Below are 16381 nucleotides of genomic sequence, written 5' to 3'. Positions count from 1 at the left end.
CTAGAGGTCTTTTTCAGCTTTAATGATCTATGATTCTATGTTTGAGGGGAGGGGAGCACTTGTAAATAGTGGGTCAAACCCCAACCTCACTGAAGCAGTAGAAGCTTTGCCATTAACAAAAGCAAAGATCTAGTAAGGTCTATGAAAAAAACCACAGCAATAGTAAGGGAAAGTCTCTTGCAGAAAAGCTTTTCCAATGAATGAATGAATGAGCTGATGCCAAAAGGTCTACAATGTAACAAAAAAGTAGACATAAATAGACTTTATTTGCCATTTATTTTTTGTTCCTGTTTAATTTTCAGGTCTGTAACAATGGCCTGGATGGGAGCTGCAAGTTTCATCATCATAATGAAGATTTATGAAAAATTACCTTTTTTTAAGTTACACAACCACTAGAAAGAGTTTGAGTGCCTGCATTAATCACTGCTTAACCTGAGCAAACCAGAAATCAGAAGTAAACACAAGTACTTTTCTATTTGGCCTAATTTCATCCCACCTAATCACCCAATGTCATGCAGTACATAAAACTTAGGCTATGTGCATAGGGTTATATTTCACCACTCACATGGGACATGAGACATCTTCTGCTATAAACCTGTATAACTTCACTACCTGCATTGTCAGCAAATCAGTGCCATGAGCTGCATGCACAGCCAGAAACCCAGATGAAAAGAAACTCTGGAATATACTTTTAAAGATCAGATACCTTTTTAGAGGGTGTTCCTGAGACATGTGTTGCTGTGTTTAGAACATCAACAAAGGAAACTCCCTGCCTGCTTGCATGGGAGGTCTAACCAAGGGCATGTTCTGAGTGCAGTGGCAGAGCAGAGCTGTAAGTGCTGTAGGCACACCAATAAAGGAGCTGCATGACCAGAATCCTGACATAACAGCTCTGCAGTATAGGGATGGTTTTGAGACATGACATTCTGTGTTAACATATGCATGAGTTGCTAAATTGTTTGAGTTTGGTCCACCCTGGAAAAGCTTTTTGATTTGATGCTTTTCATTTTGGCAAACAGTTTCATTGCAGCCAGTTTTTCAAATTGTCAAATTATCTTTCTGCGCAAGTATAGTAGTGCTATAACACATAAGAATGAGTGAGTCCATAAACATTTGGTTCTCCATTTTCTGAGGTGTTTTGTCTGAAACAGGAAAAAAGCATTTTTCACATGCAGCTTTAATGGGGCTAGCAATTGCTCTGGTCACTGGTGAAGGATATTCTTTGGAATGAGTAGTGGAATTATCAGTATTTCCCTAGACGCAAGACTCAAAACATAATCATAATTTACTTTATCTATTTATCCTCATGCACTCGAGGAATATTTGAGGGGGATCCCACCGTCTGCTCAGCCTGGAAGGTATAAACACAGACCAACTCTCATTCCTGTAATGTTCTGTCATTGCCAAAACAACTGATGCTCACAAAACCACTGCCTTTAACACCATTCCATTCCATTCCATTCCATTCCATTCCATTCCATTCCATTCCATTCCATTCTTTCTCTACCTCCACTTTACATAATTATCATTTGCCTTTTCCCCTCACTGAAATCCCAGCTCTATCTGCGGTAAACTCTTACTCATCAAACACAGATATAGGGTGCATACATTAAATGTAGAGTTTTGCACAACTTTCAGCCTAAGAGCTACATCCTCCCAGCACCTCAGCAGCTGTTTTCAAGCTGTCACTGCTCAAATGTGCACACATTGTTTACAGCAAACTGACAAAACAGGGCAGGAACTGCTTCTGTGCACTAATGCAGAGGGAGAGAGAAGTCCCGAAAATTAGTTTCCAATTTCCACCTGTCACTCACTTGAACTGAAATACTTCCATTACCCACTGTGCTTAACAACTTATCAACAAAACCTTCTAGCAGAAGAGGTGTTGGAAGGCTTAAAAGCAAAATAATTTTTAAAAACTGCCAGTCTTGAGTCACTCATGGCTTGAACAAAACTTTTGAGTCTCTCACTGAGGCCCTTAAGGCTTAAAAAAAACCTCAAAAGGGGCAATTGCTACCAAGAATGCCCTAACTAATATTTCCCAGTAATCTCAGTTCACTTTTCTGACATGATGCAGTGACTGAGGAAGTTTCAGCTTCTCCCTTCTGTCATCATCACAGGTAGATAAAACCAAAGCTGTAAGAGACAAAGGTAAATTAGGATTGAGAAGACCAGTGTATAAAGGAAGGCCAAGGCTGGGAGTCAAAGGACCTGATACTTGGCAGACAGACTGTTGAACACTTTGCTACTGAATATCGTAAGGAAACAAACCCCAAAAGAACTGCACAACTTGGATAATCACATTGAAGTATTCATTTAAAGCAGAAAAAACCTGGAAGTTCTGGGACATGAAATGTTGTTGAGGACGATGAAGGAAATGAACATAACTGGTTTGAGTCCTGAAGAGCACACCTCACACATCTGCCTTGAGGGCAAAAGGTGTGGACAGAGGAGAGAAAAATGTTTTTTTTTTTTATTACAAGGTGACAGAGGAGATGACAAGGGACAAAGCACCACATAAAAAACTAATGCTAGCCTGAAGTCTGGGAGGACTCAGGTATCCTGATCTCCTTCATCTCTCTCTGCTTGTGAAGCTATTCAATGCTAACCAAAACCCATATAGGCATTGGTAGTACAATTTCACTGGGGCACATGATGCTGGGTCCCAAAATGTGCTCTTCTGTCCTGTGATGAGCTTCACCTGAAAAAGTGCTCTCACTGTGCTCCCTCTGTTCTGATTAACATACCATCAACTGACTCATTAATCTCTTCTCACAGTGTAGATTTCATTCCTGATTTCTATTTCCCATGTTGAATGCTTTATAATACAGATAAATAAACTTTCCCCTTTAAACTTATTTTTTAAATTACCTGCATTGATGACTGGCTTCTGCTGAAGATCATCAAGATAAATGGAATTCTACAAGCAATAATAATCAGAATTTTGCTATGGCTATCCATACCTACTTTGAATAACAAGGAAGAAGAATGGCAATTTTAAAACTACTGCTTTTTGTTGATCCACAATACAGTAATATTTTTTAAAAATCATTCCACCTCACATCATTGCAAACAGCAAGTGTTCCCTCCATGCACTCCATGGTAAAATTTAGTATGAGACCTGTGTAATGGGATTTAAAGCTGAACAGCTGTTTTGCTAGCCCTCTACACCAGGCAAACATCTTAGAACCAGGAACCAGCATGATCTCAGCAGGAATTTTGAAACCAGAAAATACATATCAAAAGAATAATGAGTAGCCTCTCACTCAACAAATCATTCTGTTCTTTTGAAAATTACAGTTCTTTAAAGTACTCCTGTCTTCGGAACTCACATTGCTCACACTTAGAAGCCAATTTTCCTGCTCCACAAGAGGAATAATGCAACCAAACATCTGCTCTCAGGTGAGTGACTGCATTTTAGATCTGTGAAACCATTTCACTGAGTTATTCAGCCAAGAACCCCATGAATAACTTTGGTCCAGATTAAGTCATCTTTCATGACTGTGAGATACATCCATCAGACTGAGTCTCTGACAGCAGCAGATATCATCTCTACTGTATAAATGAAGCCAAGGGAGTAATTCCTCTTAAGATAAATGAAGCCTTACCATTATAAAAGGATGGCGACATTAACAAAGTGTTATGAAGATGTTAGTTTCCCAAGAAGAAATGACAGAAAAGACAAGATTGTATGTTAGCCAAGGTGATATGTGGTAAGCCAATGAAGATTTAAAGAAAGCCAACCATTAAACAGTCTGACCTAAAACACTAGTCAAATAGCAATTTCTAGTATCAGAAACGAACTTCTAAAACTGCTTAGGGAAGAAAAATGCAAATTTTATCAGAAATTTCCTTGCTGCTAATGCCTAAGCCTACAATGGAAAATCCAGTCCCTGTATGTATTTCATCAACTTCAGCACTGCCACACTGTCCTGAGGAAGGCAGAAGGTTCTCCCCTTTGGCTGCCACTCTGCAATGTTGCACCAGGCAGCTGGGCTGAGGCAGGAAGTGCTGTCCTAAGAGGCACGGATATTGTGGACATTCAGCTGCTGCCAGGAGTGTGGCAACCAGCAACAAAACAATTTCAAAGCAAACACCCCTCATAGCTCATCACGGTGTAATGACCATGTGCGTGTTGATGACATTGTGGATGTGGGTAATACAGATCTCAGTCACATGATGAAAAACATATTCCAAATTTTGGCCTAGCTCCAGATCACCAGGGATGTACTATCATCTATCTCTAATTTAACTTTGTCTAACCTGAGATGGAATACTGTTTATGTCAACTATTAATTAAAACTATCTATAATAATTATTCTCAAACAGTTATCTGATAATTAAATTATTTTTGAACACTGAAGGAATGCTTATAGGGCTGCTCGGCTGCAAGACATTATGGAATGAGCTTCTTTTTGAAATGGATTAATTGATGTCATAAGAGATTTGTTTTTCCTTTGAGCACCCCACTGGTGTTGATTCCAAAGACAAGAGCATTTGACTGGATAAATGACTGCAGATTAATTGCAGGTCATTATGTACTGGAAAATACAGACTGCCATGGCAGGAGATGCAGAGCCACTGCTATTAAAAAAAAATGTCAGCAAGTTTCTATACCATTGCCTTGACCCAAATATTCTTATTTAGAGAACAAAAACAGCAGGATTATTATCACATCAATGCTATTTACTCTTTTTTTTTTTTTTTTTTTTTTTTGCCATTCCAGTTAGGGTCTCTTTCTGTTGCTCCTTGTTCAGATTGACATTAATATTTCTTCATGCAAATAACTTACTAATTACTCCTATGGTGATTAGAAGTGATGTTTGATATCATGCTTAGGCAACAAGATTGTTATAGGTTTTATAAAAAAATAGAGTGTAGTCCTTTTTCTGTAGGGATAAAATGCAGTCACTTCCTGAGGCACCTCAGTCAATACTGAATAACTGTAGTGCACCCACTTCACAATGCTGCTGCTCTGTGGAACACTAGCTGTGCTTTCTATTCTCTTAAGGGGCTGCTGAATCCAAAGGAAGAGTAGCAAAGGGGCTGGGGAACACAATTTTGGTCATCAAATCTAACAGGCAGTTTCAAAATTGAACTCTGGGTTAATAAAATTATTGAAAGTAACTGCAAACCATAAAGAGATAAAAGCATTACAAATAAAATAAAATATTTCAGTATATCTGAAATGACACCCTATTTTCCTCCTGTTAGCAAGAAAAACAGCTTCTGGCTTTGGTCAATCCTAAATAATTTTCTTCCCAGCTCCTGGTTGTTTCCATCACTGAACCACAAACTCATGAAATTCTCTCTGAAAATCCAAATGAACACAGATATACACACAAAGAATTAGCAGACAAGTCCTTCACTAGATCTTTAATTTGTTTTTCTACTTCAAACTCCACATTCCTTCTCTACATTCCAAAGTCAAAAGTAGAATCTTCTCTGTCAAATTCATGGTGCTAACACAACACAGAAAAACAGATAAACCTTTGCACCCTCAACTGGAAATAAACAAAGAAAATAAACAACCCTCACCCCCAATAATGCTATTCAAAGTGGTATATAATTTTATGTTTGCAATTTTAAGTAAAAATAAAACAAGATCTCAAAAGAAACAGCCCTACAGAAAAAAAAAAAAGAAAATGCTCAATACTTTGGGCCAAAACTTTTCAAATTTGAGTAATTTCTGGCAGAAATCTGTATGCTGCAGAGTTTTATTTTGCTATGGAAATTACCTGAATAAGAGAAAAAAAGCCATAGACCAACAATTTCTAGTCAAAACTTTCTCCTCTCTCATGCAAATCATACAAGTCCTCGAACAGCTTCTCTTTAAAGATTATATCCTGCAGCCCAGGCACAGCTTTTCTCGCTGAACACCTGTGAATTAGTAATATTCTGCAACTGCCTTGTGTGATCTGTGAGCAGGCACAAGTGGTGCCCAGCAGCTCCCCCAGTCTCAAGAGCTGAGCCCGTGGTTGTCCAGGTGCCACCTCTGGTATGGGCTACACCTCCTCTGGGGCGGGCAGCAGGGCACATTAACCACCTTTAGCCACCTCAGCATCGCTGTCACAGCTCCTTTACAAAGCTCAAGCTGAGCATCACTGAACGCCTCATTTCCTTTCCTTCCAGAGCTACTGCTGTCTTCACCTAACCTCAGGTACCTGAGCTTTTATGAGCTGTTTCTGTGACGTTTGGGTGGCTGGCTGCACACGCTGGGGCGTGCACCAGGGCAGCAGCAGATGTGCTGTGTGTGACAGCCCCACACAAAGAATGGCCTCTCTGCCCCCACTGCTGCAGCAGTGCCTGAAATTATTATGTACTAATGATTTGTATTGTGCACTTTTGGCAGCCTTACAGTAGTAATGTGGTGGCCACAACCCATGACACATCTTTAGCTTTCCCAAAACCACAGGCTGTGCCAAAGGGCTGCCCTCTGATGCTCATCAGCACAGAAAACCAACCTGCAACCATGAATCCAGGACACCACTTAATGGCTGGAATGGATGATCTTACAAGCCTTTTCCAGCCTCAGTGGCTTTATGATTCTATGTCTGCATTCGAGTTTGTAGCCTGTGCAGCCAACAAATAGTAGGGTCTCAGTGAAAGCCTCAGGAAGCTGGGTATTTCTTGAGTGGCACTTTATTTTTCTGGTATTTGATCTGCTGAAAGACACTACCTGCTTGTGATGGCTTTCATGACTGGCAAATTGTGTTATATCTTCTCATGTCTTTTGAAATAGCATTCACTGTATTCTGAAGATAATTGAGAACAATTTGTGTGAGTGATGCAAGGATGTGAAACCTTCATCAGTTTCTGGCTTACATTTGCATTGTGAAGAACTGAAATTCCCTTGACTCAGGCCAGTGTTTGAAGTATAATGCTGGAGACTGGTTTCTTCTGCCTGCTGTCCTGCTTTTAGAAACATACCCACTATCACCATGTATGTTTTTAAGGTGGAGCCCATTCTATCAGCAATTCAAATTCCTGAATATTCCAGTTGCTACAATGATTCAGTGACAAATAACTTTTCACACCCAGTTCTTTAAAATATGTTTCACTTTTCACCAAGATGGATTACAACCAGACGTTCTGCAATCTAGCAAAGGTTTGAGGCACTTGACATCTCTCTAAGTCACACCAAAGTGATGTGCACGCGCTCCTGTTCAGCACACGTGTATTTTCCCTGCTGATCAACAGCATTCCCAGCACCATGAATAGCAAGACACCTCCTCAGGTGTCTCCTTCAAAAGCACCGTTGTGCTCAGAGTAATCTGTGGGCATGGTCCTTACAAAGAAACAAAAGACACTTGGGGGCACTTCGCTACAAACGGCATTTGGGGGTAGTCTGTGGGGCTCTTACCCCACAGCCCTGTATTTTGTAGGCTGTCCTGCTCTTGACCTGCTTCTCCTCAGGTCTGCTTGCTGACCATGGCACATTACAAGGTAGGAGAGGTCCTAGCACAGGAGACCACGAGCTTGTACAGCAGGTTTACTCTGTGAGAGGCAAGACTCCTTCACAAGACTCTGTAAACTCTAAATTGTTCTTCTGGCTTCATTTATCCAAATACAGCATTGCCATCACAGCAAGTGTTATTCCGACAGGGTAATGAGTGTATTTCATCAGTATTACAAGCAATCTTTGAGCACAAAATAAAGTGATTTAAGTGTTCTAGAGAAGAAGATGCATCCTTTTACAACTACTCTTCATTTTTCCAATATTTTGCCTTTCTACCATAACTTATTCTCATAGGATGCTCTAAAAATCCCAGTTGCATTATATGAAGTTATATTTTTCAAGTTTCTTGCAAAATATCTCAGTGAATTAAGAAGAAATAGCTTAGTTTCTCTTCAGTTCACGTTTTACTAAATGTCCCCCTCCACACACAAGAATGGAACAAAGTCTGGAACATGCAGAAAAACAACTTACCATAGTAGAGCTACCAGCAATTACACTAAATACAATAAATTATTGCATATCTGGAAATTAAATGCACTTCATCTTTTTGTCACTGAGTATTTTACAAGCGTGGGTGATAGAGGCACAGAATACAAATGTGGTACAACTGCCTCTTGAAGTGTCTGTGTTTCCACTGAAGTTGGATTTTTTTTCTCCTCCTTTCCTTTTGATAGATTTAAACTGATGGATGGTGAAGCAGGATCCTGATTAACTGGAGCCTCAGTTAAGTATCAAAAAGCAGCAGAACATCTGGAAATTTCACACTGCAATCTCAGGCTCCTGTTTGAGTTACTCAACAGATCAGCTCTTCTAAGAGGGTCCAACCCTCAGCTTCTGTAGGAACCTGTCAGCCTTGAGAGGCATTCAGGCCCACTCACATGAGAGTCTGCCAGGGCCAACCAGGCATGATATTCAGACATGTTTCTGGAGACATACATCATCTGTCTTCAGATAGGAATTAAGCTTTATTTTGCAATTGTGCAGAGGTCAATTTCAAAATCAGTTCTGTCCTCTGAGGTGTAACAGTGGTCTTAAGAGCTATTAAGAGAGTTGGTGTCTCACAGGCATTTGCCATGATTTCTGTAAAACCACTTTATCTTCAATGGCACAAGGCATTCATTAATGATAAATGCTGTTTCCCCAAGTGGAAGTGGCCTTCCACCTGCTAGAGCACAGCAAAGAGAAAATAAAGTCAAAGAAGGTGTGCATTGTCAAGGCTATTTACAAGTGGCTTAAAGGAGTAGAGAATGTGTGGCAGTGTGGCACACTGTATGGTCTTGAATAACACTGACACCCTCTAAACAAGAAAGCAAAGGATAGCCAAGCCCCTCAGCTAACTTTAAACCTCTATCTAGCAGACACACTTCTGTTATTTGGCAATGAGTGGCATGAACTTACAGTTTATGCTGGTCCTCAGATCTCTAGAGGAGATGTTAAATCAATGATCAACATGTTTCTGCACATAGATCTGTCCTGAAGTTAATTCTTGTTCTGCTTAAGATTCAAGAATAACAGAGCACAAATCCTTCAGGAAAATGAGTCACAACTCTGTCTTATACATATAAGCCCATTCTGTCCCCACACCTCTACCTGTGGCCACCGCCTTCTGACTAATTAAGTCCTTGATCAATCCTGCGCAAGACAGACATTGGTCCACTTGTTCATTGGGGAAAAAAGTAGTGCAACAAGTCAACTATAGGAATGATGCTACCCTCCATTCTCTAGACTGTGTGGAATTGCCCCATCACTGTTACATGTGATTCATAGAATCATAGGGTTGAAAGGGACCTTTAAACGCCATCTACTTGCAAACCTTCTGCCATGAGAAGGGACACCTTGCACTAGACCAGAATGCTCAGTGGCATTGAACACTTCCAGGTATGAGATATCCACAACTCTGGACAACCTGTTCCAGTGCCTCCCCACCCTCAGAGTAAAGGGCTATTTTTCCTAAAATCTAATTAAACCTACCCTGTTTCAGTTTGAAGTCATTCTCCCCTATTCTGTCACTACATGCTTTTGTAAAGACATCTGGTTGCTTACAACACAGGCCAGCTATTAGCTCAGTTTTGACAGGCACAGGCTTCCAATAAAGCAGTTTTCCAAAAAGGGAGAAAACAGATGAATGCTGACCCCATATCTAACAACCCAGATAACAATTATTCAGAATAGATAGTAGAAGTCAGATGCTGTAGCCTCGCCTTTTCAGCCCCATGTCCATCCAATAGATGCTGATGGTAGCACAATTTTTACAAAAGCATGAGACTTTCAAAATCAGGACATGCACTGTAGTGTGACAAACAACGCCCCTCACAATGGGTCTCTCAGCTGCTGCCAAGTAAACATTTCTGAAAAGCACCACTGAAAACCCCAAGTTTCACTCTGGATATGCAAACCTAGCAAACAACACCTTAAGAGGGAAGAGAGAATATGTGAGTGAGCTATAACACCAACTCTGAACACCAATAGCAATAAACATGGTGGTCATTATTTCTGTGTTTATGCTCCATCCAAACATTTATCTATTAAAAACTCCAGAGCTTTAGATGTTCTTCAGAAAACAACTGGGTTTCCAAATTGATGTTGGCACTCAGTCTTTTCAGTGGTAAGATTAAAAACAAAAAAACGCAAAATCAAACCAAACCAAAACATTTTAAAAAATGCCCCGTGATGGTACAGGGCTAAGTCTGAAGAATTTGAAGTAACATCATGAGGCTATCTGAAGAGCATGGAATTCCTCCAGGGGTGGAAAATTCAAAGCACAGAGCATCACTGACACCCAGGCAGAGTCACATCAGACACTATGCAGCAGCCTCTGGAGAGCTAACCTCCCAGATGCCAGAGAACAGAACTGGTTTAACTCACATGAGAATCTCACCTGGGAAGCCATGAGGCTAAAACACAGCAAAGATTTCAAAGGAAGTCACAACTTGGGGTGTCCTCACTTAACTCACTTCCTATGAAATAAGCATTCTGGTTTCAGTCACTCAGAACAAGGTGGCACAGCTGATTTCACCACCCTTGTGTGTAAACTAGTTGAGAATTGACCATATACCACAGACTTGCTGGGCACAAACCAGGATAGAGTGAGAAGACACGCACATAAATCTTCTGGTGTTAGCATTACGGAATTTACCTTGTTCTACCTTTATTTTGAGGAAACAAAAATGGGGGAAAATAATCTTGAAGGCAGATCTTATTCTTGAAGAGTCACCAACTGAAAAAGTTTCTTTCACCATAACTTTGGCCTGTACACATAGGACAGCATTAATGGAAAAAAGAAATGTTTCTTTTAAGCACTGATGATATGTAGCTGTTTTTCATTAGAGAAGTTTGCACATATTGAGGGTCTAGTGACACAATAAGTGACAACTCCACAATAAAATCCCAACGTGATATTCACAATAGCTCCTTGTGAACACAATTGGAAAAACAAATGTCCTCCATGCTGTTCTATTATCCACACAACTGCAAGATATTTGTGGCTGCAGAAAGTATTAAGAAGAAAAACTAGAGCACAAGAAAGTAGGCTAATCAGTTCAACATACTATCTGATGGAAATAATAATTATAGATATGTCTGCCACTTTAAAAAAAACCTCACAAATAACAAAGTACAATGAACAAAGTACATTGAACAAAGAGATAAGGAAGAGTGAGTGAAGAAGAAAAAATTACAACCAAAGCTGGGAAAGAAAATTGAGGTACAGTACTAAATAAAAAAAATCAACTGAAAATTCTGAAGTCTCCTTCTGCTGTGAACTCAACCTAGACAAAATGTCTCCAGTTACAGACCAAGCAAAAGGTTCTGTAACTGCAGTTGTGACTACATGACTGAAGAACTAAGGATATGGCTCCCTACTGGTTCCTTCTCTCCTCTGATGTCTCACCAATCAGAAAAAAAAAAAAAACTATTATCTTTATTGTGTGTTGAAATATGTTAATAAGCAGCAACATACAGCACAGTTCTGACCAGATTCTTGTAGTAATTCTACATATGAAACAAGTTCTTATACATATGAAACAAGTTCACATCCACCATATCAAAGGAGAAATGCCACTTGATATCATCCTTGTTGATACATGTTTCCTTAGTTATCTTTTTCAGCATCACTGGTTTTCCACCCAGAGTGGGCAAAAGCCAACACTGAAATATGCCACATGAGAGCCAACAATGAAAGAAATACAAATAAATATGGGAATGTAGTAAGGAGCTGTTGTTATAGTTCCCAGTGCTTGACAGATCCTCAGTTGATGTAAATTTTGTTCTTTTTCCTCTCCTGTGTCAAGCCTTGAAAGCAGATTCTCTTCCTGTGCAGTATATTCAGATTTACCTGTAGACAAATGCATAAAGGACTTCCCCTAAGGTCTTACCAGTCTTTATTTTCAGAAACAACCAACCTAAAAATCAGACCTGAGAGCAGCAGAGATGACTTAAAAGAGAGGGAGGTCCACAGCAATGTCCTCAGATTAAACGGGATCCTGAAATTTAAAGGCTGAGTGGAATCACACTAAGTAGCCTCAGCCTCAGAGATAACCGCTTCTGCAGGAACTCCTATGGAAACCTTTCTTCCCAAAGCAGGCACAAAACCCCCATTGTACAAGAACGAAAGGTTTTAAAAGACACTCCATCTCGTGCCCAAGTAGGAACAGGCAGAAACCTGTGCAAAGAGCTGTAATCTGTTTTTCCTCACCGTGCCCACCTCATTTGGAGTAGAGGGGATGTCTCTTGGGGGTCCCTGCTCTGTCCCAGGTGCCTTCACACCCCACAAAAGACCACACAGCATGCAGGACGAGCGCTGTTACTCTAACACATTTATTTCTCCAGTACTCACCCACAAGGAGCTAGAGAACTACTGTACAACCGTAGAGCTTGGAAATCTCATCTCATCTCTCCACCTGCAAGCTGTCATTGACAGCTGATCAAAATGCCTGCATTTCTCTCCTTTCCCTACCGCGGAGGTTTTGCAGAGATGCAAAAAGACCGAGTATGAGGGGTCTCTCAAAGCATCCAAACCTGACAGGGACGTCGCACACGGTGACATTTTAGCATCTGCTCCAAAGCATCTCTCCCTGCATGCGGCGCGTCCATCACGCCCTGCTGCCGCTGCCGCCGCAGCCTCCTCCCGAACTGCAGCCCACCGCACGGCCCCGCGGCTCGGCGGTACCGGCGGCGGAACCCTTTGCCGGGAGGGATTCTCGGGGGTGTTCCCGGGAGGAATCTCGAGGGAAAGGGCGGGAGAAGGGCCACTCAGCACCTGCCACGGGAAAAGCGGCGCTGCCCCCGCGCCGCTCCCGCCGTCCTCGACAACGACCCACTGCATCCCGCATCCCGCATCCCGGCCCGCTCTGCAGCACGGCGCGGGGAAGCCGCCGCCTCGCCTCGCCTCGCCCCGGTTCCGCCACCCCCCGCAGCCCCCTCGTCCGCCGGTCCCGCACGGGCATGCCCCGCCGGGCCCCGGCCCCGCTCACCCGCGGCGCGGCGGCCCCGCTACGAGCGGCGGTTTCCGGGAGGGCGGGCGGGGAGCGCTCGCCGCCCGGGCATCGTGGTCCGTCCTCCGCCGCGGCGGGGAGGCCGGCTCCGGGACTCCCTCCCTGCGCCGCCTGCTTCCTCGTCCTCCTCGCCCCTGCCCGCCTGGGCTCACCGCAGCGCGGCCCGGAGGAGAACAGGCTCAGCTCCCTCCCTCCGCCGCTCCTCCTCTGCTTTCCCGGGCACCGGACCCGGCTCCAGCCCCCGCCCGCCGGCGGGGCGGAGGGAGGGGACAGGGGCTGGCCAGGAGGGGCGGGCGGAAGAGAGCGGGGGAAGAGCGGGACCCCCGGAGCCGCCGCGGTTCCCCAGCTCGGCGTCTGCCCGGGCTATCCCCTCCCTGTGGGCAGAAGCGGGGTCCGGCGTCCGGGGACGTCGCTACCTGTCCTCGGCGGGGGCGGCGGGCGCTGGAGGCAGCCGGACATCTCTCCCGGGTGCTCCTGCCCCGGTCCCGCTGCGGGGAGCACGATGCCCCGGGGGCTTCGCTGGCATCACGCCAGCAGGACTGCATCGGGGGCAGAGGGATGCGGTCCGGGTGACCTGCAGCGGTGTCGGTGCTCCAAAATCCCGGGATACCCTGGGTTAGAGGAGCCCTGCAGCCTGGAGCAGAGGGGTGACAGTGGGGTGCGATGCAGGTGTTCTAGGCGTTGGCCATGCTGGCGTGACTCCTTCCCCATGCCTCATGTAGGGCACCGGGCAGGACTGCAACCCTGCTGCACGGCGGTGCTGTCCTGAGCCCTAAAGGTATCCATGGCCCTGGATAGGTCCACCAGTGAGGTACCAAGATACTGAACTCCTGGTATCCAACAGAACCTTGTCCTCAACAAACTGCCTTAGGCGCTCAGAACACAAGGAAAGGAGCTTGTGCTTTCTCTGTTTTAGGCTCAGATTTGCCTCCAACTCACAGATGTGTTTCTGTAACTGAGAATGGTACCACCCCAGTTATGTTCCAGCTAAATTCCTAGTTGTCAGGGCAAAGAAATAAGTGACCCAGGAGTTACTCTACTGCAAATGAGCACAGAGTCTTGGCTTCCCACAAGTGTGTGGCATGTTCTTGTAAATATGCCTTAAGTGTAAAACTGGAAAAAATAAATAGCACCCACAAGCTAGAGTAAATCATGCCAACATAATTTTTATCTGTGGATCAATGGAATTTAATTCCTCAGTTGCCAAGATATGTTGCAGAACTTTTTTTGGGGTATTTATTATCCCATCATTTCATGGACAGGGTGCCTTGCACCACATGGCAGTGAGGTGACTTGCCAGAGACCAGCACTAAGCCCAGACTGTGTCTGACCAGTGTGGACCATGGGCCACATGGACGGAGGAGTGCAGCCAGATGAGAGTTATTCACTGAATGTTTGAGAAGTGTTAAGTTTTGTCTGCTGCAATGCAGAGGAAAACGTTTGCATATCCAAAGCCCTTTTCCTTTGTAAGACACCAGGAGCACAGGCACAGCCCACTGAGGGATGAGAGGTATCTGTTCATTTAAGCTGTGAAACAGCATCAGTAGCTTTAGTTTGTCATACCCAAAGACTGATATTTGATCATACCCAAAGACTGATCAATCAAATTGCATTAATTTCAGGAATGACAGTGTGGAAACTTAACATGAGAATGTCTTTTTTGCAGCTTTCCATCCCTGCAGTTTCATTGTTTCTTCCACTGTTTCTCTCCAAAAGAGGCATTTACTGTCCTTGGTGGATGTAGAAGAGGCAAAGCAAAGGACTCACATACCTTTTTGCTCTTTCCCCACTTTATGCCATCACCAAGCCTAGTAGAAGCAGAGCATGAAGGCATGATTTGTTTGCTCCTGCTTTTTGGTCATATGGATTTCAGACTCACTTGTCATTTTGGGGAAGCTCAGCTGAGCATGATGTTTTCTTTCCTAGTGTGGTTGTTGTGTGGCTTTTGTGGAGCTACAGCAGTAGCAACAAGGGCTATTTTTAGCATAAAGTAGGCCAGGCAGTTCCAGAAGATGTATTAATAGGGGGAACATTTCAGAACAAAACAAGCAAACAAAAGAGAAAACAAACTGAGACATGTAAACATAAATAATCTTTTATCAGAAGCAATTGCTAAATAGTAAATATGAGGAACAGCATCCTCTGTCTCAGAGGACATGACCCCACCCCATAGCAAACAAATTAATGCAGTCTCTCATCAATATGTGTTACCTCCAAAACAATCAAAGTATCATGTTTTAGCACCATGCACTTGGAGTGGGATTTTTAGAGATACCCCATTTGTCAGATTGCAGTATGCATTAGTTTCCCAGAAAAAGCATGCCTAGCCTGGAAGTTTAAATATATATTAATCTCCTTCTCAGAGATCACTACACATTTGTGTTTTGAATCAGCGTGTAGCTGGTACCCAAAGTGTGTTGCCCAACTTGCTGGGAGAATTCACGCCCACATTTGTAGTGAAATCCTGTGGGCAATGTGCAGCTCTCTGCAGTAGGCAGGAAAGAGGCAAGGATGTGTTCTGTAGGAGAAAGATTCATATTTTCTGCTAAAAACAACAAATCTTAGTTTTCGATCAATGATAATTCAGTAGGAGGCATAGATATCTGTCACCTCCTTTATCCTTTCTGGAGTTTGAAGACTGGATTGCAACAATTCAGCAGTCTGTAAATCTTTGTGGAAGAATAAGTGCAGCAACATTTATCACAGGTATATACTTGCCACATGGTTGGTATGTGTACTCCTAGCCCCAAGGGGCTAGGAAGAAAACAGCATCCCTGACTGAAACTCCAAATCAGGCACTTGGCCAGGCTGCAGAGGTGCCATAAGAAGTGGTGAATGTCCTATCCTTGGAAATATTCAAGGTCAGGCTGGGCACAGCACTGATTAAACTGATCAAATGGAGGGTATCTCTGTGCAAGGCAAGGGCGTTAAAAGGAGGTGGCCCTTAAAGGTCCATTCCCATCCAAACCATTCTGAGATTCTGTAAGTCTGTCTTCATAGCAGCCAGGTTGAGATGCCAAGCCCACCTGAGTTGAACAGCAGCCCAGGCAAGCCTCTCATGAGTAACTATCAATGACCTGTCAAATAGCCAAAGTCCTGAAATAGGTCACAAATGCTTTCTGCCAGACTAATAGTCTCCCAGCCACTGCAGTCTGTGGTGGAATGCTGCTCAGACCTGGGGAGAAGAGATAGTAGCAGAGAAGCATCAAGGATTTCCTCTCACTCTTTGCAGATGAGGCACTGCATAGCTAATTAGCCACAGGAAAATGCACCATCTGTTCTGCCAATGTAAGATAACAGTTCTCCACTTCAACTTCAGGGAGGACCATCTTCATAAACAACACCATACCCAAACCTTCCCTCAAATGGACTCCTTTGGCCACAAGGACATGTGATGTGAGCTGCTGTTTCTCATTAAACACTCAGTAGG

General features: G+C 43.4%; 1 protein-coding gene across 4 annotated transcripts in view; it reads right to left on the bottom strand.

Moving 5' to 3' along the window:
• Nucleotides 1-13204, bottom strand: part of PLPPR1 (phospholipid phosphatase related 1) — a 126574-nt gene extending 113370 nt beyond the window's left edge. Inside the window, exon 1 of one of the 4 annotated variants that reach the window (XM_021546351.3) lies at nucleotides 13104-13204. The gene's annotated coding sequence lies outside the window, so the exon portion shown is untranslated. Of the gene's footprint in view, nucleotides 1-12293; nucleotides 12612-12930; nucleotides 13068-13103 lie in introns of those variants that run through there. The other 3 variants (XM_021546349.4, XM_085566991.1, XM_021546350.4) reach the window with 3 other exon arrangements.
• Between the last annotated feature and the right edge of the window lie 3177 nt (nucleotides 13205-16381).

The sequence above is a fragment of the Lonchura striata genome, chromosome Z (assembly GCF_050655825.1).
Source record: "Lonchura striata isolate lonStrDom1 chromosome Z, ASM5065582v1, whole genome shotgun sequence".
NCBI classification, from domain to species: Eukaryota; Metazoa; Chordata; class Aves; order Passeriformes; family Estrildidae; genus Lonchura; species Lonchura striata.
The sequence above is the reverse complement of the archived record's forward strand: the minus strand, read 5'-3'. Positions and strand labels throughout refer to the sequence as shown.